Raw genomic sequence first — 22,878 nt, 5'->3', positions numbered from 1 at the left:
TTTTAATCCATTTAGCTACCATTGATAACTCAACCATCTTTGTTTTAATGTTTAAATATTTGAGACAAACTAATCAATACAATTTTATCATAAAGACATATTTCCATTTATACATACCTATGACATATTTCCTAGATTACTTTTAGCAGCACAGCAGTAATAAAGGACACTATATACATTGAAACAAAATTGAGGAGTATATTTTGTATTTAAAATTAAGAGACTAAACTGCAAAACTATACTTGTGAGCATGTAAATATATTATCATCTATATTATCAACTATATGTACATTGGTTTATATCAAAATATGATAAACTTTCAAAATTATTTTTTGATAAATGATAAATAAACCTTTAAATTTTTCGTGCAGAAATTGCAAAACTGAGCTACAGCAGTGATAAGAAAACGATGTTCAACCCTTTATATTAGTATGATGCATATAAAATATCCATGAAACTATGGAATTAATATTTGTATTTAAAAATCAAGGAAGAAAATTTAAGATGAATGAAATTAACTACAGTCTATGTTAGTTTTTATAAAACAATGCAAGCAATTAATACCCTATAATTTATTTTTATCAACTAGTCTTTGAAAAGCATAGTTTCCTGGCAACTGATAGTTATTGGAGAACCTAATGTTGAAGTCTAAGTTATTAATGTTATTATATAACTATTATATAATATAGTCATAAAATAATAGAAGTAAAAATGACTAATAATTTTAAATACAACACATTTTGGCCTTTTTATATGCATCGTCATGAATAATTATATTTAAGGATTTATATGGATATTCCTTAAAAAACTGAAAATTTTGCCTCCTGTGATCCTGAATATCACTTCTAGGGATATATCCTCAGAACACAAAAACACATTATAGGGGCCAGAGCAATGGTGCAGTGGTAGGGTATTTGCCTTTGCACTTGGCTTACCCAGGATGGACCTGGTTTGGATCCTTTCGAGTTCCATATGGTCCCCCAAACCAGGAGCAATTTCTGAGCACATAGCCAGGAGTAATCCCTGATTGTCACCGGTATGGCCAAAGGAAAAATATCCTGAAAAATGATACACATTATAAAAATGCCCTCTGCACTTCTATATTCATCACGGTGTTATATACAATAGCCAAAATCTGGAAGCAGCCCAAGTGCCTGACAACAGAAGAGTCAGTAGCTAACAAAACAGAGGTGTATCTACACAATGGAATGTTTTGCAGCCTTTCAGAAAAATAAAGTAATGAGATTTTCTTATATATGGATGAGTATGGAGCTTATTAGGCTGAGTGAAATGAGTCAGAGGGAAAATGATCAACATAGAACAATTTCACCCACCTGTGAGATATAAGAAAAATAAATAGACAGTGTTGGTATAATATCCAGAGGCAATAGAGATGAGAATTATGAGGACAAGTCCATGGTAGTTAGCTTGCCACAAAGAGAGGATAGTACAGTTAATTAGAGAAGGGCCTAATATGAAAGAAACAATAATGGCACCTCTTTATTAGCAGTGGTGCATAGCACAATATCAAAAAAGAAGAGAAAGAAAGGAAAGAGTGTGAAGTAAAATGCCTGCCCCATAAGCAGGTGATAAAAGAGGTGTGGGAGGGAAAAGGGCATTAGGGAGGGTAAGAGAAAAACTGTTTTTGGAAATAAATGAGCACTGGAGGTCATTATACATTATATGACTATAACTGAATCATGAAAAAATTTATCTGTGAGAAAAAACTATAGTATGTAAATCTTTGTAACCATGATGCTTAAATTTTTAAAAAAGGAAAAAATATCAAATAGCATGTTAAAGCTATTTCTAAATGAAACCTTATAAATTGGTTTTCATTTTAATATTTTATTTTCAAATATTTCCTTTCTTATAGGGTTATACAGTTAAAATTATAGATAATTATAGTATAATGATTATTAAAATATGGCTAGACGCTTCATTACTGATACATTTTAGGGTAATCATTCATTAACCATTTAATTTATTTTATTTTTAACAAAGTAAACATACAAACAATCTAGAAGATTGCATGCCAAAATTACACTCCTTTGGGCAAATCTAAAGCCATGAGTAAATGTAGTCTCAGGCAGCTAAGAATTTCCTCCACCATTCCCAAAGTCAACAGCCATTTTCTAATTAAAAAATGTTCTAACTAATTAATCCCTAAGTAATTTCAGAAAATTTTAGCTTGTGTGATAAAGCCCAAATGAACTTATTATGTCATTTCAGAGAGGCATGAGGTTGTTGACAGTATATCAACTAGACTAATTAAAAAACAAATAATCAAACAAAACATTTGGCTCAATTCAGTGATTGCTTAGAGAGTTAAACTTTCTTAACATATGACTTATTCAAGCCTCTACTCATCAAGAGAATTTATTTTCAAGACTATTTTCAATCAAGTAGTGGTTTTAAGAGACAAAATATGTTATTAAATTAATTCAAAAAATACTTCAAACCTCTGTTTTTAAAAATTGAAAGTCCTACTTTAATTTAAAATATATATGCAAATATACATGATAAAATTATGGAAATATTTATAAATAAATATGACATAACTTTTTCTGATTAAAAGGATCAAATATAGTTTATATTTTTATTTGTTCAAAAATATGTTCTAGAAAATTGCAATGAGATTATAATAATAAATAAAATATATCTACTCTTATTTTCTATAATGGAAAGGAATTCAGAATTTTTGACATCAAATAAGCTGTCGGCTCTTTTACCAGAAAATGTATTTATTCATAACAAACAGTAAAAAGTTGGAAAGAATAGTTTAATATAAAAATATGCACATTTTTTAAAACAAAAGTCTTCCTTCATACATTGTCTCTATAGATCTTTATAGTTTTATAAACTCTTTTAGATAAGAATTCATTTAAAGAAGTGAGTATATTTTTATTTATAGATTTATAACAGATATTGGTTGAGTTGTTCCTTTGCAAGAAAAATGTCATACATCTTTCTGTGAATCCACCCAACAGATCACTTTCTATTGGAGACTCAAGCCTGTATTCTCCTATTAGTACACAGTAGTATGTACTAAGTGCCAGTTGGCACTCTTTGCTGTCTCTCAACCTTGCTCCAATCAAAATTCTGGAGAACTATCTTTGCAGATTATTGGAGAAAAACCAGTTGAATAATTTTTTTAACTACCATTGTGTTGTTATTTAAATTTGGTGAGGCATCCATAATTATATGCTTGTAATTCTCTTTTAAAACTGTAATTAGTTAGACAAAATGTTATATAAATATTTTAATTATTATGTGGTGTAATGGCGAGTCTCCTAAAATAATTATATAAACCATTACCAATTTATGAAATCATATAACCCAAAAATTTTTTCTAAAACTCACTAACATGATATTTTTTATTTAAAAAGCTAAAATTTGTGTAAATTAAATAAACAGATGATAGAGAGCTTAATAAACAAAGATAGAAATATAGATAGTTTAAATGTATTGTCCATTGTTTATTGAAGTTAAACTGGCTGTCTCTTAGTTTGTAATAATCAGTGATTTCAGCTATTCTATATTCAAGGTCTGTATTCTATCTGTCAAGGTCTTGTAGGAGAAGTTTATCATATACCTTGTCGTTCCATAAATGTTCTATTCATTCATTTATACTCAAGTAGAACAATTTTTCTCAATGTTTTATACACTAAGATTCCCTTAAAACCTTATAATTTTGCTGTCACACTTGAAATATCCTGGGTACACATAGTGGTCCTAGTTGTCCTAGTTTACAAACACTGTCAATTATCTGGCTGTGTCTGTATTATGACAGGTACTAGGCTGACTTAGAGTTCATTTACTTCCTAGACTCTGTGTGTGTGTGTGTGTGTGTGTGTGTGTGTGTGTGTGTGTGTGTGTGTGTGTGTGTCTATAGGAAAACCTCCTTACCAGTACATATAGCAGTCATGTGAATATTACGTTTTTTTTTTTTTTTCCAAACAGCAGGAGTATTTACAGTTAGTAAAAATATTCTTGAAAAGGGAGCAGTGTGGGCCCGGAAAGATAGCACAGCGGCGTTTGCCTTGCAAGCAGCCAATCCAGGACCAAAGGTGGTTGGTTCGAATCCTGGTATCCCATATTGTCCCCCGTGCCTGCCAGGAGCTATTTCTGAGCAGACAGCCAGGATTAACCCCTGAGCACCGCCGGGTGTGGCTCAAAAACCAAAAAAAAAAAAAAAAAAAAGAAAGAAAAGAAAAAAGAAAAAAGAAAAAAAAAAAAAAGGGAGCAGTGCTGTTAGCTGATGAGAAAGCCTGAGAAAGTTTTACAGATTTTCAGGCTGTATTTTTATAATCTGCAATGTTTCTGGTCTGAATAAATAAAAGAACATACTGCACAATTCCTTAGGGGAAACTAACACAAACACAGGCCTCGTGCACACTTCTGCCTTTTCTTATTGAAATTTAGAGAAGCTCATCTTCCAGCACTGGTTTCCCTAGAAATTCTTTCACTCTAGCCTTACTCCTTAATTTGTGCCCTGAAAGATCTTTTGGAAGAATGATCTTTAGAATCCTTGAGAGGATGGGAAATACTCAAAGTTAGAGTCTTTAGATCAGGGATATAGAGAATTTACACGCCTCTTTATTTTTTCTTCTGCTTTTTGGCTCAGACCCGGTGATAGTCAGGGGTTACTCCTGGACATGTGCTTCAGAAATCACTCTTGACTTTGGGGGACTGTATAGTACTCCTGGGATCGAGCCAAGATCCATCCTGGGCAACCAGGTGCAAGGACAAATGCAAGAAAAAGGCCCTACCATTGTGTTATTGCTCCAGACCTTACATGCCTCATTTTTTACTACAGTGATTTTGTAATCCATCAATATTGAAATTTTCAGATTAGATTAAGAAATTTAGATCAATTTAGTCAAAGTCATTTTAAATCCTTGTAAAATATATTTTGGATAAGAAACTGGTACATGTAAAAATGCTGATATTATCCCTTGCACACATTTTTTAACGTGGCTGCCATCCAAAATCTGCGGCTGCTGAAGCTGGGACCAAACTCGCCAATATGAACATGTGGAAGCCATATCAACATAGATGAGCTGGCCACGCCCATGAAAGGCAGAACCATAGGAGCCCAGTCATGCTGCACAAATCTCCTAGTCAATGATCCCAGCACAACACACAGAAAATAACACACTACAATGGTGACAATGGAGAAACAACACAGGCCATCACCATGCAGAAAGAATGAAGATGGCAGCTCTGATGACTGAAAAGTGCCACTTAGTTAGCTTCTCAGATTAGGAGTTTGCCAGAGATGGAATTCAATAGGACAAGCCAGTCTTGTGTGGCCTGAGTACATAACCTAAGGCAATGGCTATTGCCTATGTCCAGAGCTCAAAGAAATACCACAGTGTCCTATCAGTCAAACATTCCAGGAAGCTTGTGATATCTTTGAAACTTCACTAACCTTGAGATGTTCCTGTGCTCCTTATGTAAAGATAGCATGTAAAGATTACCCACAAGATGACCTATATAATGCAGGCTGTTCCATCCTGTCTTCTCTCCACCCCCTGTAAAATTGGAACCTGTGCAGATCAATAAACGGAAACTTGACAAGGTTCCATCTGCTTGGTTCCCTTCTTTCCCCCACATTCTTTTTTCAGGCTGGATCCCCTCTGCACCCACGAATAACTGAGTCCTGCTGGCCAGGACAGGAGTTTTTAGAAGATATGGAAATGTTTATATAACTCAAAGAAAGCAAGGACCAGCTGCACGAACCTCAAATCAGAATCAAGAGAATATGAAAATAAAAATGAGAAAAATTTAAACTGAAATAACAGGACTGAAAAACTTGGTAAGTGAAATTAAAACCTCAATGGAAAGCCTCTAAAAACAGCATAATAGCAGCTGAGGAACAAATCAGTGAGCTGAATGATGAGATGCACAACAACTCCATGTAACAGAAGTGATTGGAAAAGAGCATTAGAGCAAAGGATCAGATAATGGGAAAAAAAAATCCTCAGAGAATGTGAACAGATGAAAATAGAAGTCTTGGGGCCAGAGCGATGGTGCAGCAGTAGGGCATTTGCCTTGTATGCGGTTGACCCAGGACTGGCCGAGGTTAGATTCCCCAGCATCTCATATGGTCCCCCAAGCCAGGAGCGATTTCTGAGTGCATAGCCAGGAATAACCCCTGTGCATCACTGGATTTGACCCAAAAACCAAAAAAAAAAAAAAAAGGAAGTATTTGATAAACTCAACAGCCAAACATAAGAATCATTGAACTCTCAAAGAGACCCAGAAAGAAAATCCTCATGAAGAATCAACAATTAAAGATATCATTGCAGAGAAACTCCCAGAGAGGGAAACTGCCATTTACTGCTGTTGGGAGTGCCGTCTAGTACATACATTATGGAAAACAGTATGGATATTCCTCAAAAAATGTAAATTGAACTCCCATATGATCCAGCTATACAACTCTTAGGGATATACCCTACGAATACAAAAACACAATATAGAAACACCTTCTGCACATCTATATTCATTGCAGCACTATTTACAATAGCCAAAATCTGGAAACAATCCAGATGTCCAACAAAAAAACGAGTGGGTAAGGAAACTGCATAGTATTCTTTTGTGTATAGAATACTATGCAGCCGTCAGGAAAAATGAAGTCATGGTATTTTCTTATGCATGGATGGGCATGTAAACTATTCTACTGAGTGACATAAGTCAGGAGGAGAGTGATAAACACAGGATAAACTCACTCATCCGTTGGCTATTATTTTTTTAATATGGACCGCTTCACAAATTTGCATGTCATCCTTGTGCAGGGGCCATGCTAATTTTCTCTGTATTGTTCCAATTTTAGTACATGTTCTGCCAAAGTGAGCACTCATCCATGGGCTTTAAGAACAATAAAAGGAAGTATGCAATAATATCTAGATACAATAGAGATGAGGGTTGGAAGTACCAGCCCATGATATGAAGCTTACCACAAGAAAAGTATAGAGTGCAGTTAGAGAAATAACTACACTAACACTTATCATGACAATGATAATTAGCGAGAGAAATAGATTGCCTCTCTCAAATACTGGCAGGGGTGGGGGAGGAGAAAGACGGGGGCATTGGTAGTGGGAGTTGCACTGATGAAGGAGGTTATTCTTTTCTATAACTGAAACCCAACAATAGACATGTTTGTAATCATGGTGCTTAAATAAAGATATTATAAAAAACTTTGATATCTCAGATTGATTCTTGGCATATTATACCCCTCAGCAGTACCTTGAGCACAAACTCAGAAGTAAGCCCTGAGATTTTGGTGTGTTCCCAGGTAAACACCAAAAATAAAAGTACATAACCACCCTAAAAGTTTTGCATTATCTCTTATCTTCCTGCAAGGTGAATGACAGTCATATGTTTAATAGGAACAAATCAGGACTGAAATAGCCTGAGATAGAGTACATGAAAAGAGACGATTTTCTTCCATTCCTTGAGATATAAAGAAATATCAAGAAAGCATTTAAGGTCTCAGTGTTTTCTAAACATTGCATAGATATATACAGATTCTGGATGAAAAATTTATATAAATTTAAAATTTTCATTTAAATTTTAATTAGAATAATTTGAATTCTGTTCAAAATTTAGTTTCTTGAAAACTATAATTTTCTACATGTTTAATATGCTATGACCTTGAATATAACATATGTATAATGCATATTTTGTTTACTATTTCTGCATGATTAGTGCTTTGAAATAAATCCTATTTTTTATCTTCTGGCCTGCCTAATCAGAGCTCTGGGTACAGGTAGGTATTATGGATTGCTTTATGTTTGATTGTTTTGAGGTAATATTAGGCTATGTTCAGGACTTACTCTTAGCTCCATGTTTTATTCCTGTCTATGTTTGGTGGACAATGTATTGTGCAGGGAATTTAACTTGCAAGTTAGTAAGTAACTAAGTATCTACTGTAAGTCTCTGGACTGCTAAAGAGAAAAAGTGCAGGTTTTCTTTTTTGGTTTGCCAGAAACATTCCTGTCAGTTTTATTCCTTGTATTTTATTCCATGCATTTATTCTTCTTAAATATTAGTTATATAGTTCAGGATGGTGCATGGAGTAAATGGATGGATCTTGCCTGCAGCCCAAGTTTTAGTTTATTGCCTTGTGAAAAACATTACAGATTGAAATATATAAACTTTAAGCATACAAACTGCTTAAAGTAGCTAGATACATCAAATTGTACATATAAAAGTAATTATTTTCAACATGTGAGTAAATTTCAGGACATAGGTATTTCACATAATTTTAGTGGTAAAAATACCAATTATATTAATGTCAAAATAGTATCCTAGTGCATAACAGTATAGAAGCTAACCAGGTGTTTTGGTCCCAGGCTTTTAATAAAATATATTCATTTATATAAAATTAGCAAGTTGATTGAATGTGACAAGCCAGTGCATAATGTATTTTTGCAATGTTAGTTTGTCTAAAACATTAGTATGAGATTGAAATTTTGCTCAGAGGACAGAAATAAATGGATAAAAGAGGAGACAAAGGCTGTTACCTTTCCCCCAACTTCCTGGCTATCTAACCTGGAGAGGGAGACACTCCCATAGTTGGGAGGGGTCTGGTTGGTAATTTAAGGGGCTACCTGGGGGAGGGGAGAGAGGGAAAGATTCAGCAATAGAGGCTCAGCAAGGAAGAGAGGGACAGAGAGATCCAAGACAGCATGAATACAGAAGCTGTTTAGTTTAGAAGCCACACATGGTGGTTAGGGTCTTATAACAAAGCTTCATGTCTCCTAACTTCTACTGACTGGCTGTGGGTCATTTCTTCACCATTAACCTGATACCCTTAGACTGGCTTGCCTAAAGGAGCTGCAGGCAAGATCCATCCATCCACTCCATGCACCACCCTGGACTCTATAATTAATATTTAATACAGCAAAGGCAATTCATAAAACCATCTCTTAGTTCTGATTTGTTTCCATATAGACTGTGAATATATGGGTACAAAATAGATACAAAATGTAGTTGAAAACAAGCATCTGATATTGTTCAACCCACAATTTGAAATCTAAATGTATCCTAACATTCATCAGATTAAAATGAATCTAACTTCATACCACCTATTCTAGCATCACGGGGGTGATGGGGGGGATATGGGTTGCAGGAAGGGAATGGGGATGGGGGAGGACAAATTTGGTGATGGGTATTACCCTGTTTCAATTTAATATGTACCTAAAATACTACTGTGAAAGATATGTAAGCCAATATGATCAAAATAAAAATTAAAAAATAGCAAAAAAATGAATCTAACTTCATTTGAAGATCCTGTATTCAAGGCATAGGAAAGTTCATCAAATATGTATATAACACAATGAAGCTGATTACTTCAGCTTGTGTTGTATATAATTTAAATATAAAAATGTGTATAACTTATATATTAGTAATATATACATATATTTATTCATTATACATATACATACACACACATATATATACATACACACACACACACACACACACACATATATATATATATGTTTCTGGGCTACACCCAGCGACAATCAGGAGTTACTTTTGGTTCTGCATTCAGAAATTACTCCTGGCAGGCTCAGGGGAATGCCAGGGATCAAAATCGGGTTGGCACATACAAGGCAAATACCCTACCCTCTGTGCTATCGCTCCTGCCCAATGTTGTAATGTTTTCTGATATCTCCCTATGGACTTAAACATTGAGGTAAGTCTTGAGGAATGGAAGGTAAGGAGAAACCTTATAGCAGACACTGCAGCAAACAGTGTAGATGTCATCTGAATTGTGAAAACTATTCATGGCATGGCATATATTGACCACTCTTAATTCCTGCCCTGCACCGTGAGTCATACCAGGAGCCATGATAGCTTGTATGACATGAGTCAGTGTCTTTATCTCCATAAATTGGTAATTATTCTTACATCCTTTCAAACTAACACCCTGAGAGTTCTAAATCTGGCAGAAGCAACACCTTGTCATGTTAGAACCGTCCTTCACAAAAGGGTCAACTTAACTGTGCTCTGCATTGTCTTCTGGGCCGTTTTGGACAGCAGGATGTATCTGGCTTTGAGTTCTTAGTGTAAAACGAAGCTTGTGCCTAGAAAATGTCTATCCTATCCATAGGATTACTCATTTTTACTACTAGCCCTTCTGCCTATTATCTTCCATCATGTCAAAGTATCTTACTGAGGGATTTAAAGAGCTCTTGCTTTCATGGCTGTAACAATTTATTCGAGGAAACAATATTTGAACTGAAAACTAGTGGGCTCATTATGGATTTAGTCTGTGCTCAATGCATTTCCCCAGCTCAGAATAAATACTACCAGCAGATTTCTGAAAAGAATTTCAAGGTATATTTCATTTATAATATAATAGTCTTGTTTAAAGTGTAGCCAACCATTATTTAGCATGTGTAAACAATTAATTTAGCTCTACTTTTGGTTAGCATTTCTATACAATACAAACAGTGGAGTAACAAGAGAAAGCTGAGGTTTTTGTATATCCGTAGATATAATGGAGTATATTTTGAAAAAAAATAAATTGCTTTAGAAGTAATACTTTCAAAGGCAGGAACATATTTCAAGGACTTTTGGACTTTCTCTCATCTTAGATGAGAGATTAATGAGAGCTTTATTATTAGCTTTTTGTAAGACTCAGATTGCACCAGCTTTTCAAACCTGCTGTGATAAATTGAGTTTCCTTAATAAGAAGTGTTTTAGCTTACCCTTTCTGAATTAAAAAAAAAAAAAAAAAAGAACCTACATTACCATTACAAACTTTTGTCCTGTAGCATTTTCTCAGTTTTCAAAGCTGGCATTATGAAAGAAGGTACTAGAAAAAAGTTCATTTTTTTTACTTGTTATGAATCACCGGAAATTTAGCAGTCAACTTGATTTCTTTTAATAAGTTAAATAATTACACCTCTTGGGGAATGAAAAATGACTTTCTTAAAGTTTTCTTTCACAACCAAAGGTAATGTTCCAGGTATTGAATAGCTCATAGAATTGATAATGAGTTTCTTAATTTTCTCACCATTGTTAGAATCAATGTTATAATTTGATTTCAAATGGAGATTATCATATTGAGATTACTGCATTTTCATTATATATCATTGATTTTGACTGAAATTACTGAGCACCAGTATTCAGAGAAATTTTTTCACATAATTTTTACTATAAATCATGATTAAGTAAAAAAATTATAGAGTATCTTAAGTATGTGGGACAAGGAGACTGGTAGTGATCAATGCTATACATATTATTTTTATTTACATTGTTATAGAAAATTAAGGTGCATATTATATACTTTAGATAAGTACGGGACAGAGAGAGAATAACAATTAAGGCATTTGCCGCACATTAAGCCAACACTTAAGTTCTGCAAAGGAGTGAGTGATCCCTGTCACAGAGGCAAGTGCAAAACTTGAGCAAGATCATATATGGCCCCAACAAACAAAAATATACAAAAAAAGGTAATATAATAGTAGATAATGAAAATGAAGAAAATTGAAGTAATTGAATAAACTTATCCAGGGGTCTCAAACTCGCGGCCCGTGGGCCACAAATGGCCCTCCGTACAACATTTTGTGGCCCTGCCCTAGAGGAATCTTTTTTTGTTTTGTTTTGTTTTAGTTGTTTGGGTCACACCCCCCAATGTTCAAGGCTTACTACTCACTTTGCACTCAAGGATCACCCTAACTTTGCCTCCTGCGGCCCGCAGGTAAATTGAGTTTGAGACCCTTGATAGAAAATTTTATTTATAATTAAAACTTTAAATCTATACTAATAACAAACTAAAATAGCTATAATAAAACCAATACCTATAAATATATGAATCTTTATGTATTATTAATCCATATATACAGTTATACTAAAGTTATATATACATTTGTTTAGTTTTAAATGTTGATACTCACAGAAACAGATTTTAACTAATAACATGAAAAAATAAATAATATTTACAAAAACTCAACTTACATGATAGAGGGAAAGCTCATTTGAAGATTTAGAATGTCCCAAATTCACATGGAAACAAGTAGGAATATAATTGACTTTATAGATTGAATTTATTTTCTTTTTTCTTTTTTTCTTTTTATTTTTTTTTGGTTTTTCGGGCCACACCATTTGATGCTCAGGGGTTACTCCTGGCTAAGCACTCAGAAACTGCCCCTGGCTTGGGACCGTATGGGACGCCGGGGGATTGAACCTCAGTCCTTCCTTGGCTAGCGCTTGCAAGGCAGACACCTTACCTCTAGCACCACCTCGCTGGCCCCTTGAATTTATTTTCTATTAACATATTTTAATGTGCATATTTTGCTAAATAGATTTATATGATTTTCTAGAAAGTATGATGTAATCTAAAATTACTTCTACTCTTCTACCCATTATTACGTTATCTTAAAAAATAGACAAAACAAACATACCTGTGACATATTTTTCTTTAGTTCTAATCCTGTTTACTTAGTTCTATTATGGCTAAGAATATGTGTGGTACATATATATGTATATGTATATATGTGTATATATGGCTAAGAATATATGTGGTACATATACACAATGGAATATTATGCAGCTGTTAGGAAAGATAAAGTCATGAAATTTTCCTATACATGGATGGACATGGAAACAATTATGCTGAGTGAAGTAAATCAGAATGAGAGTGAGACACTCACACAGATTAGTCTCATTTATCTATGAGTTTTATAAAAAATAAAATACATTACTGTAATAATGCCCAGTGATGAGGACCAGAAGGATCCGCTCAGGATATGAAGCTCACCTCAGGAGTGAGTGCAGTTAGAAACACTAACAACTACCAAGACAATGTTAATGAGTGAGATAAGTAGAATGCCTAACTCAAATAAAGGCACGGGTGTGGGTGGAGGGAGATGGGGTGCACTGGTGATGGAAATGTTGCATTAGTGAAGGACAGTGTTCTTTTTGTGACTGAAAACCAATTACAATCATATTGATAATCATGGTGTGTAAATAAAGATATTAAACAGCCTGGAGGTGCTTTGAAATGCTATGAGTGCATTGGCGGACATTGGTGGCAGGAAATGTGCACTGGTGAAGGTGTTGTACATTGTATGACTAAAACTCAATTATGAACAAATTTGTATCTGTGGGAAAGAAAGCCCTAACTATATTATGAATAGTCAGGTAAGCATGGTGTATAAATAAATAAATAAAGTTATTTTAAATAAAGAAAAAAATTCTTAAAATTGTTCTTTTCCTTGCCTAATTCTCTGCCTATCACCTCTATATGCTCTTTCTAGCTCTATATGCTCTTTCTAGTTCTCAACGTTTTCCCTTTTACATTTTGTTACTGACATCTTTTCAGTCTCCAATGGCATCCCATTGTGGGGTAAATCTGTTAAGAACATAATGCATATCTATCTGTACCTTTCAATTGATTATTTGGACTATTTCACTATAACATTTTTTTTACTAGCATTCTTTTCACTTCTTTTTCACTTCTGCCTCTTCTTTTTCTCTTTTCTTTTCTTTTCTTTTCTTTTCTTTTTTTTTTTCTTGCCATATGGTTAGTACTGGCTCTGTGCTCAGAAATCACTTCTGGCAGGTTTAGGGGACAGACCATATAGGAAGCCAGTGATCAAACCTGGGTCGGTCAGAAACTTGCCAGGCAAGTGATGCGCTATCACTTCAGCCCTTTTAGGTTTTCAATTTCCGTTGAGACAAACCAGAGGGAATCATTTCTAGGCTTTCAGAAATCAAGGAGGCACATTAAATTAGAGATTAGAGGAGCTACATCTCCTTTCACATGAAGAGAAGTTCATCACCCAAATCAGAGTTCAATAAGAGGTAGGGAAGAATTGTAGAAAGTTTAAGCAGAGAAATTCTTATTGATAGGAAGACTGCAAAGTTTTGATGCTAGGATAATGGAAAAATAGCATAGTGAAAGAGAAAAGCATTTTATTCAGCCAAAGTAAGAGCTAAAATTAATTTAGGTGAATAATGTGCAAGTTAATGTGAAAGTTTGACCTTTTATTTAGTTTTATTTATTTGCTGAAGTTGTTGTTTTGGACCACACCTTTAATGGTGCTTGGCATCACTGTGTCTGAGTGCAAAGCCAGCAATACTATCACCTCTATATGCTCTTTCTAATTCTCACCGTTTTTCCTTTTACATTTGGTTACTGACATCTTTTCAATCTCCAATGACATCCCATTGTGGGGGAAATCTTCTTTTAAGAACATAATGCATGTCTAACTGTACCTTTCAATGATTATTTAGACTATTTTGACTATTACATTTTTTTTTGTTTTTTTGTTTGTTTGTTTTGGGGCCATACCCTTTGATGTTCAGGGGTTACTCCTGGCTAAGCACTCAGAAACCGCCCCTGGCTTGGGGGGACCATATGGGATGCTGGGGGATCGAACTGCGGTCCTTCCTTGGCTAGCGCTTGCAAGGCAGACACCTTACCTCTAGCGCCACCTCACCGGCCCCTACATTTTTTTTTACTAGCCTTCTTTTTACTTCTTTTTCACTTCTGCCTCTTTGTCTTTTCTGCTTTCTGTTCCATATGTCCTAAGTAGTTTCCATAGTAAGCTCCTTCACTATGTGGCTTACTTTACCAAGTTTAGATGCTGGGATCAAGTCATTTAGCTTATACATGGCTAGCCCCTATTTGAACCTCACCCCTGAGCACTGTCAGGAGTGTACTGTAAACATATCAGGGTCTGGAATAACATCTCTTCATCAAAACAAAACATGTATTATTAGATTATTAAATTGCTTCTAATTATACTATATTAACTTGTATTCCCTGGGGAAAATGAATAACTGTAATTATTAAAATTTGTGTTACATTTTAGCAACAAATTGATATTACTAATGTTTTTATGGTTAGGTTGTGGACTTCATGAGGTAAGATTTTTCTATTAGTCCTGAAATTATAAAGATTTATTGGTGCCTTGTTCTTAATTTATTTTACAACAAAAATTCCATAACATATAATACTATGACTATGACTATTTGTATCAATCTCTCTATATTGTCAACTTATCATCTCTCCATCATTCATCTGTCTTAAGTTAATATAACTTGTTGCCAATAGGCTTTCTCTGTACATTTTTTATTTTGTATTATAGAACTTTTACTTGACTTATTCTATATTATGTTTGCAGTATTTTGGGTTTTAGCAATAGAAAAATCTAAGAACATTAATTCAAGAGTTGAATATATCCTTCCTTTTAAACATAAAAGAGCATTGTAGAAAAATTCACAATCTTTTTCAGAAGAAAACTTTTAATTAAAGCATCTTAATAAACCCTTTTTGTAAAAAAAAAAAAAAAGCAAAGCCACCTGCAGCCTTATGAATGACATTCATTAAAATGACTCATTTGTGGACACATGGTTGCTATGTAATATTTTCCATCATGTCTAACACAGCTGGTTTATAATTTGTCTATGAAGAAAAACCATTGCTTTTGGAGTAATCATATTCATTTGGATATTTAGATTAGTCATGTTTGCAAACAGTATTTTCCTCACTTAGGAGTGAGGCAAAGTGTAATAAGATAGCAAATGTGTGCACGTACACATTAAGTAGCTTCTTTCTTAATAAGATTGTTCCTTATTAGTGATAAGTAGATGATATTCATTAAAAGACTATTTAAATAGCCACAAGGTCATTGACTTAACCCATTTAATCACTGAACAGCATGACATAGCATTATGCAAGTCTTTTTCTACATATTTAATACAAACTTAGTGAAATGACAATAAATAATAAATTCTAAAAATGAATAAAATAAAGCAATATTAATGGAATTTTCTATTTGGGGGGGGTTCAAAAAGCCCTACTTCTCTGATCCTTTACTTGGTTTCTTATTAGTCTATACCCACAATCATCAGTGAGCTATGTACTTTATTTTCAAGAACACAAATATCTATTTGCTCTTGACCTCTTATATTTCCTTTAAATCCAAACATCATAGAGCAAATAAAGGTGAACAAGAAGTGAAATGAAGATAATTATATTTAAATATGTCTTAATTTAGTATAATTATCAGGTATTGCAAAGATCATCTGGGTTAAACATTTTAGTTTTACATTTGAATTGCTAGTAAAGACATAACAAACTTTATTGCTGTTTTTCAGAACTCAGATACAGGTTCAATTTCACTCAAGACTAATCTGTATACCAAATGTTTGCAGTTATAAGCACAAACGAAGGGTCTGTCTTTGTACTGTTCCATATTCAACTTCTTATTCATACATGTTTCTATAATATCCAGATGAATTGTATAAGCTACATGTTGTTCTACACTGATACATTTATTTCAGTAATTATTGCCATTTTTATTTATGAAAGATAACTTGAGCTGCATCAGTTAGGAAAGGAAAACTTTCTTGTGGTCAAAAAATAGTTGAAATTTGAGGGATATTATAATAAAAGGAAAAGAGGACTGTGGAGATGGATAAAATGGCTAAAATACATATTTTTCATGCAGAAATCCCAGGTTCATCTCCATCCCCAACTATATACTTGCTAAAATGTAGAATAATAGAGAATTCTAAAAGGAACAAGGAAATAATTGAAACTGGGCAACATAAGAGGTGTTAGTTGTAATTTATTCCTCTATTGTCCAGCTATTTCATGTTACAGGAGGCAGTAGATAAACTCAACAAGAGTCACTTTTTAATAGATGGGTAATTTTTTCTCAAATAAAATTATGTATCATAAGGAAAAAAACATTCATCCAACATCAATCACATTGTTGTTGTTTTTCGGTACCAAATATTTTCACAGATTGTAAATAACCAATGTATTCAGTACTAAGATTCTTTTTATAAGATATTTTAAATAAAGAGAAGAAAATAAACAGTGGTCAATTCATTTTAAAATATAAATGGACAATAAATAAGATAAGATGAAACTGTGTGAAGGAAGGTGGAATAAAATATGGTGATTAAAGTACAGAAAGGCCTTACTTTAGGCTGACAACTAAAAATTGTTGGCCAAAAAAGTCACATAGATGAGAATAGTGTTGCAGTAAATTAGTAACAGATTCAAATTGGGTTTCAGTCTCACAGGACAATGGGGACATTTCACTTCATATTTTTAGGTTGGATTCCTATTTCAATAAAATGTAACATCATTTTTCTATTATTATTCAATCTTCCAATAACATTTTCTCTGTTTTTGTTTGTTTGTTTTGGGCCCATTTGATGCTCAGGGGTTACTCCTGGCTAAGCGCTCAGAAATTGCCCCTGACTTGGGGGGACCATATGGGACGCCGGGGGATGGAACCACAGTCTTTTCTTGGCTAGCGCTTGCAAGGCAGACACCTTACCTCTAGCGCCACCTCTCTGGCCCCCAATGAAATTTTCTTAATGATTGATTTTCCATTTGACATTTGAGTTATTTTTGTATCAATTCCTTAATATTAATCATCCCCGCCTTTACTCTGTTTGTTTTCTGTCTTTTTCTCCCTGCATTGTCTTTTCTACACTGTTCCTAAAAATAGCACTGTGAAAATTATCACTGTTCCTCCTCAAATTCAGAAGGAATTGAAGAATAAAATGGAAAGTTGGAGCTCACTCTAGTGTTTAGAGTGGATGAACTGACCTTATCAACAGGAGATCATGCAAATAGAACTGGTCTTTCCAACAGTAGATGACGGTCAGGCACAGAGAAGATGGTCATTGATACAGAGTATAGAGTTTTGCTAAAGTTCTTTGTGGGCATCTGATATTCACAAATGGCAGGGAATAACAGATGGTTGGGTTAATATTTATTTATTTATTTATTTTTAGAGTTTGGTGACCCTCCTCAAAAGATGAAAGGACAGAGCAAAGATGGGTTAAGATCTTTCTTCTAAATAGAACTGATGCTTTTACGGAGAGGTAATAGAGAACTAGAGAGAAGCCAGGAGTTCTGATTTTATCTCAAAGAAAGAAAAACACTGGGAATGGTATGAAAGCTCTGGAGAGTGACCACGGGTAAGTTGTACATGCATTGCCCTATGCCTTCACCCCAAACCTAAGAATTCTTTAGGCTTTAAAAGAATTATGAGATGCTAATAAACAGTTTTGTGACAGTTCTATAAATCACATATAAAATAACCTGAATTGAAAGATCTTGAAAAATCATCCTTAGGTTCTCGTTATTTATTTTTCTCTTATTCCTTATAGGCTTACGAAGGTAGCCATTTGTTTCTTCTCTGAAGTGAAAAGATAGTCCTTGAGTTATAGATGGGGACTTCATCATGGTTAGGTTGGATTCTCTGTGGCAACAATCATGATCAAGATATATTAAGCATTGCTGACCAGATATATAAATTCAAGGAACAAAAAAATCAAAAGAAACTTTATTTTAGCAATATACTAACAAATTAATTAAGAGAACTCTAACTCCTAGGGTTAGTTTGTCAAGGAAGGTTAATCAAGATTAATCTAAGAAGCTAAAGCAAGGAAGGATTTAAGAAGTGCAGTTTAACTATAGTTAATCCCATGACAATATACTTCAGGAGTGGAGAAACACTGTATCTCCTAGGCCAGTGGTCGGCAACCTGTGGCTCACGAGCCACAGGTGGCTCTTTACACTTTTAATTTGGCTCTTCTGTGTGCCGGCAGCCGCTCCAGGAGTCAGGACACTGCTCCTAACCTCTGTCAGTGCCTGCCCTGTGTGCAGCCCCAGCGGCAGGCTCCACACAGCTCCAGTTGGGTTATGTGGTATGGGGGAGGGGGGCGTGACTTTCTATCTGGCGTTGAGGCAGCATCCTCTCTGCGCTACAGATTGAAGAGCAACAGAGCCGTGTGTGGGTCAGTGGCTGCATCGCGATGCCTGGTGAGTCACTGTCCAGCCTGGACCCATTCCCATCCCCTCCCCTGAGGGACAATATTTGTATTGGGGCCCTGTGAGTCAGAGCTTCACACATTTTTTTTAATCTAGTAGCCAGCAAAATAAGTTAGTGGTCAGGTTTTGAGATCAATATCTAACAGTACCAGTGAGGACTATTTGAGTGAACCCTGCTTAAAATATTCATGATGAGCCCCACTAATTTTATAATACTATTTACACACACATAAGATGCCATATATGTGTCATCCACAGATCCCCCATAACACGTCATCCACAGATCCCCCCAAAACAGTACGTCATCTACAAATAACAGTGCGTCATCCACCGATAAATACCAGTGCGTCTTCCACAGATGAATAACAATGCATCTTCCAAAGATAAATAACAGTGCGCCATCCACAAAGGTCCCCATAAGAGTGTGTAATCCAATATTACTTCTTTTATGCAATTAAGGATGCCAGTTTGGTGTTGGTGGCTTTATTTTAAAATGAAATATATTTATAGGTGCCCTGTTTGACATGGCTACAAAGAAAAAAAACAACGAAAAATGGAAGACAAAAACCATGAATTTAAAATGGAATGGACCAAGTCTTTCGCATTTCAGAACATAAATGGCTTACTAAACTGTCTTATTTGTAAAGAAAAATCTAATTTGGAGAGACACTTTACAATAAAACACTTGTCCTTTAGTAATAAATATCCTGTTGGTGATGCAAGGAAGAAAGCAGTTGAGGAACTTCTGAAGAGTCAAGAAAAATCAAGTTCTGTGTTTAATAACTGGATGCAATCTTCCAACTATGTTAATTTTGCAAGTTTTGCGGTTAATCAAGAGATTCTGAGAGGCAAACCATATACAGATGGCAAATACATAAAACAATGTTTTATAAGTGCATCAGAAGAGTTATTCAGGGATTTTAAGAACAAAGAAGAAATTCTAAAAAAAAGAAAAATTAAAGAGTTGTCATTGTCTGCTAAAACAGTGAAGGATAGAACAGCCAAAATGTCTTCCAATATAACCAACCAACAAGTTGATAATCTTAAAGTGGTTTCAGCTTTATCAATAGCAGTTGACGTTGAGGAGTCTTGTGACTTAAATGATACAGCTCAAGGGGCCGGAGAGATAGCACAGCGGTAAGGTATTTGCCTTGCATACAAAAGGTCGATGGTTCGAATCCCAGCATCCTATATGGTACTCCGAGCCTGCCGGGGTCGATTTCTGAGTGTAGAGCCAGGAATAACCCCTGAACATTGCTGGGTGTGACCCCCCCAAAAAAAAATGTGGCTCTTAAAATAAATTTCAGTTGTGGTTTTGGTGAGATTTGGCTCAGTTGAAAAAAAAAAGGTTGCCAGCCACTGTCCTAGGCCAAGGGAATTCCCTCTATAATATCCCCAATAGTTACTGTGCCTATGCAGGGAGAAAAAGAAAAGAAAAAAAAGCACAAAATAATCATTTTTCAACATATAAATTTAATGATTGATCGATTTTTATTGACATCTTTATTTTGGTGTAGATATTGAAGTTGATGTCTCCAATTTTATTTTATTCTATTTTATCTTTTTCTTTTTGTACTCTGGCATGGTTTGATTTCAGAACCGAGACTATTGTGTGGTGCTTGTCTTTATTGCTGTAGTGCTCACTGTATATTTAATTTGATATTTCTTTCTGTATTGATGTGGTGTTTCAATTACTTTTTTCATGTACTCGCTCAAACTGAGGTTGAAAGCCTCTAGAAGGACTCCACCATTTTCCTCTTATTTGATTTTTTTAATTTAATTTTTACTTTTTCTTAATTTTTACTCCATTCTATTGCTTTTCTTTCCTTCAAACAAAACCACATAACTCGAATTATCGAGCTCCACCTCTCATTTGAGGTGGGAAACAAGGAGGGTACCAGGACCAAACAGATATATGATCACTAATAGTAAGCTAGACAAAGAGGGGGACCACCTACTCTAGCAGCCCGGGGGGGTGATGGTGGGGGATATGGGTTGCAGGAAGGGAACGGGATGGGGGGAGGACAAATTTGGTGATGGGTACTCCCCTGATTCAATGTTAATATGTACCTAAAATACTACTGTGAAAGATATGTAAGCCAATATGATCAAAATAAAAATTAAAAAAAAAGAAGTGCAATTTAAGTGGGACTATGAAGAATACAGTTCTGACCCCTGGAAATATAATACAATAGTTATTGTCAAAACCTTGCATGTGGTTAACCTTGGCTTGATCTCATAGCCTCATAGTATTTCAAGCAATGCTGGATGTTGCCACAGAAGCCCTCAACTACCCCCAAGTGAGACCTAAAGCACCTTCTCCAGAACTGCTTAGGAGAGACTCCACCTATAAAAGGGGAAGGGCTACAACTGTGTTAAGAAGAATGCATGAGAGAAGAATCAAATTCAAAGTTAATACAGTTCATAAAATAGTTTTGTGTTGGGGCCAGAGTGGTAGTATGGTGAGGAGGAAATGTGCTTATGTTCAATCTAAGTTAAATCACCATCACCATATTGTGCCTAGAGCCTGCCTGAGTGGAGAGCAAGGAGTAACCCCCGAATGCAGGGCTAGGAGTAGTCCCTGAGCACCACATGCTCTGATTAAAAAAAATGGGGTGGGAGATTAATTAACTTCATGAGACCTGATATTATATTAAATTTCCTTATTTTATATCATAGTGAAAATTAATAACATATTATAGATAAGATATGAACAGGGGTATAGTTCACAGTAGAACACTAGCCTATTGTGGTATATTGGTGAAAGCATGCTTTTTAAAAAATGTCATTTTGAATAACTAACTTTTCTCACTTTGAAATTTCTTTGGCCCAGACAGTTAAAATTTTCTGTGTTGAAAAACATACTAGAATGGAGGCAAAGTGATAGAACAACAGGTAGGGCATTTGTCTTCCACACAACAGTGCTCGAACTAAGCATCCCATCGATTCCCCAAGCTATCAGGAGTGATTTCTGATCTCAGAGCCAGGAGTAATCCCTGAGCACCACTGAGTGTGGCACCCCAATAGAAAAAAAGTAGAAATAATTATTTATATAAGTAGAAATAGGCAATCAGGTGCTATTTTATTTTCCATGATTTTGTTAATAGCAGTATAAAATGATGCAGTCTTAAAAATATTACAATAGTCTGCTCTTATTTGTTCTAAATTGGTTCACTAAAAATAAATGTGAGATTGAAAATGTTCTGGCACTATTTTTTAAAAGAAGTAAATTTTAAGTATTCAGAATAATCAACAATAGCTTAGATAAGATCCCTGCTGTTACTCTCTAGGAGATTCAATAATGTTCTGATTTTTTCTCTTATAAAATTACACAAAATTGCTTGTGTTAGGTAGATGACAGGTATCAAATGAACACAATTATGAAGGAGATAGCTTTTTATGATCTATAGATTATGTCAGCTTTTAAATTTTGTAATTTTATCCGCATTGACTGGACCATGCTATTAGTATACCTATTTGAATTCCTCAGTTGTAATTGAAAATTATAATTATTTTGGTTAAGTCAACACATTTTCAAATTGCAAGCTATAATTTAAGATTTGAGCCATATGTGCTTTTTACTCTGTTGTGAACTCTATAAAAGACAGAAAGGTCAGTTTCATTGTTCCTCCATACAACAGATATTTTAGTTAAACTGCAGAATAGTCTGTAGTTAGAACCATCATATTTCAGCTTGAAATACTTTTTAAAAATCCAAACCAACTGTAGCTCTCTGAAGATTTTTGTCTGCACTAGATAAGTAACAAGGTCTAACTGTTAGGTCACTGTGATAGGAGTATTTTATCATGGCCCACTGTGAAGCTTCGGGCAAGAAAAATGTCTTGGAACTGATCATTAAATAATTTTTTCTAACTCGATTTCCCTTGAGGCTTTGGTGATAATTTAAAATTTTGTTTATGATGATTTCTAAATAAAAGAATATAAATGCTCTCCATAGTACATAAAGACTTATTGAATAAACCTTGAGGTGAAGTTTAAAATATTGAAAATATTATTTATATGACAGGAGAGATAATATGGTGAATAAG

The 22,878-nt window shown here is 34.6% G+C and overlaps 1 non-coding gene across 1 annotated transcript; it reads right to left on the bottom strand.

Moving 5' to 3' along the window:
* Nucleotides 1–6,755: 6,755 nt before the first annotated feature.
* On the bottom strand, nucleotides 6,756–6,862 carry LOC126004669 (U6 spliceosomal RNA). The gene has a single exon (XR_007493934.1). It is a non-coding gene; the product is annotated as a U6 spliceosomal RNA (small nuclear RNA).
* Nucleotides 6,863–22,878: the final 16,016 nt, after the last annotated feature.

The sequence above is a fragment of the Suncus etruscus genome, chromosome 3 (assembly GCF_024139225.1).
Source record: "Suncus etruscus isolate mSunEtr1 chromosome 3, mSunEtr1.pri.cur, whole genome shotgun sequence".
Taxonomy (NCBI): domain Eukaryota; kingdom Metazoa; phylum Chordata; class Mammalia; order Eulipotyphla; family Soricidae; genus Suncus; species Suncus etruscus.
Note: the sequence above shows the minus strand (reverse complement) of the source record. Positions and strands in the feature narration are given on the sequence as shown.